This window comes from Solanum pennellii, chromosome 7 (assembly GCF_001406875.1).
Source record: "Solanum pennellii chromosome 7, SPENNV200".
In the NCBI taxonomy this organism is placed as follows: Eukaryota; Viridiplantae; Streptophyta; class Magnoliopsida; order Solanales; family Solanaceae; genus Solanum; species Solanum pennellii.
Window position 1 is genome coordinate 3,252,480 of NC_028643.1, and position 2,984 is coordinate 3,255,463.

At 29.9% G+C, this 2,984-nt stretch overlaps 1 long non-coding RNA gene across 1 annotated transcript; it reads right to left on the reverse strand.

Moving 5' to 3' along the window:
• Positions 1–1,133: 1,133 nt before the first annotated feature.
• LOC107025632 lies at positions 1,134–2,055 on the reverse strand. The gene is made up of 2 exons (XR_003579572.1): positions 1,941–2,055; positions 1,134–1,832 (listed from the first exon to the last, which is right to left on the reverse strand). It is a non-coding gene; the product is annotated as an uncharacterized LOC107025632 (long non-coding RNA).
• Between the last annotated feature and the right edge of the window lie 929 nt (positions 2,056–2,984).

The following is a 2,984-nucleotide window of genomic DNA, read 5'->3' on the forward strand; positions in this document are numbered from 1 at the left end:
AAGCCCTCATGGTCTCCAACCTATTTCATTGACCACTAGATCATACTGTAGCTTGTGTCTAATATCCATCAATCTCGATAGTTGATATGTAACACATCAAACGCGTAGTTCTAAACACTAGTACACAATATATTACTATAGTCTAATCAATGACATTTTTTTTGTTTTTCCTTGTCCTATAGCCTGAAAATCTTTTTCTTGAACTGAGGATCTATTAGAGACAACATCTATATCTCTTAAGGTAGGGGTACGATCTACATACACACTACTCTTTCCACAACCTCTCTACCTTACTTTTATAGGTAGATGTTCGGAAGGCTGTAGGGGGAATTCTTGAATACCATAAGGTCTGCTTCTATAGTGAAAGAAACAACTAATAAGGCACACATACAGAGCAAGTTGGACATGTTATAAACACCAGAAAATAGTTGAAAATATGATAGTTGAAGTTCAAAATCATATTTGAAGTTTTGAGTTTTTTATCTGCACTATCAGGTGTTAATACTTTTTCAATCTGAACTGTCTAACTATTTATCAAAACACATCTGAACTATTTATCAGTTGTTTCCTTTTCCTACTTGAACTATCACCGATAGTTGAAAATACACTTGAACTATCAATTGCTTCCTTTTTCTATTTAAACTATTATCGATAGTTGAGATGTGTTTTGATAAATAGTTGGTGATAGTTCAAGTAGGAAAAGTGAACACCAGATAGCTCAAGTAGAAAACTCGCAAAAACATGAATACTTCATGTGTTTGTTTTTTGTTACCTTTATTTCTCAAAGAAAATATATACATACCAACTAATTATCTAACTCAAAGTTGTGCATAAAATACATTAACAAACCAAGATATTGCTCACTAAGTTAGAAAAGAAAAAGGAAAGAATATTGTATTAGAAGATCAACACATTTCAAGGATGATAATACTTTGATCCACATTTGCATTTCCATGAAAGGAGATAATAGCCTTCATCTTCTCTAGATGTTATTGTTTTTAAACCTTTGTTTGTATGTGGAGGAATAACAAGTGTAGCAATGCAAGGTCTGCATCCTTTGCATCTATTAACACACTTTGGTGGACTTGATCCCAACATCACCATTCTCATTTGCTTCCTTTCACTTCTTCCTATTAACATACACAACAATTTCAATTTCAACCTCTCTTTTTCTTTTTTCGGAGAAATAAGTGGCTCACGAGAAATTAAAAAAAAAACATATTATATTTGATCTTATGTTCCCGTGCATAAATCATCACGCGTTAGGATTAACATATGCTTCTTATTTAGCCATATAAACATAAAGTCGTAATGTAACTTCTTATAAATTAAATTATTTTTAAACTTCAAAGACGAATCTAGAATTTTAAGTAAATAACAAAAGGCAGAGTCAATACACCCACTATCATGTTGATGCACTAAGATTCATTTAGTATATATGTAAAGTATAGTTTTTTAAAAAAAATTTAACATTATAAATAGTAGTTCAAGTGGAAAGCAACAACATATAGTAACAAACTATTAAATATTAATTAATAGTCCTGATGGTCAAAAACATCATTTTTCGCGAGCTTTACATCCCAAATATTACGTGTGTCTTTTCTATCTGAACTGTCATTATCTATGTATTAAAACACACCTCAAAGCTGATTAGGCTAATTATCAATTGTTCACTTTTTCTATTTGAACTATTACCTAGATGTCACGTTAATACATAGATAGTGATAGTTCAGATAGAAAATTAAAATAAATACGAAACTTACAAGAGAGTAAACTTACAAAAAAAAGTGATAATTCAGATATACTTAAAGAATGAACTTTCCAATTAGTACCTATCATGAGCAAGCTTAGTAGATAAAAAGAAAGATTAAAAAAATTCAACATACTCTTTTTCAAATTCAATGAATGGAAAAAATTAAAAGAGAGTAAAATTGTTTTACCTGATATAAATGCAAGTAATGTGAAAGAATAGATGAGGATCACAATGATTAGTCCTTTTGAGTAGATATTAATGGTTGAAGCCATCACCCAAATTTTCACAACATGAAAAAATAAAAACACAACCCTCTTTCACAAATTGTGTTGGGAAGAATTTAAAAGTGTCTAACTTTGTATATATCAATATAGCTTTAGCTATGGTAGTTCTATAAAGACAAAAAATGGAGCTTTAAAATGACCCCCAACACCTATCTTAGTAGGGTCAAGGGCCAAAATACAGTGAACTATTTGAAATAGGTAATTTTATCCAAAACCGTAAAAAATAAGTTATTTTTTACCTCTGCCGTTGATAAACTTAACAAATATACGCTTTCCTGAATTTTTGTATTAAAATATAAACTTGTAGATGAATTTTTATATTAAAAATATCTCAAATTATCATATGAAATTCTTATATCATGATTTTTGGAAAATATGAAATCACGTTTCATGATATGAAACCATGAGATGTAATCGACGTAAAATCACATGTTCAAATATTGATTCCATCTTATTGTTTTATGTCGTGATATGACATCGCATGGCCGAACACCTATGAGAAAAAAAAATAAAAAAGAAGGGGCCCACCACAAAGAAACTCTGATTTTTCCTAATTGAGAAAACAGTAATGCTGACTCTATTTATTTTCTGTGTGAATGACAGTAGTGACAATTTGAAGCAACAGGTTCTCAAATTATTGAAGTACAAACACAACTTTATTTGATTTTTTTCACCTTCTTATTATTATTATTATTATTATTATTATTATTATTATAATATCAGCCTTTGGTTGTGGTATTGTCCAATCCCCACTTGTATTCTTTGTTTTATTCCATTTGATTGATGTTTTCTTTGCTATCCCTTTGCCATACAAGGACATGACAGTTGACTAAAGATATGAAATACTTATATTTATTAAACTATGGGCTATGGGGTATGATGCAAGAATACAATACAATTGCACACTTATTCCCATCGATCATCTGAACATATGATAAAGATTTTTT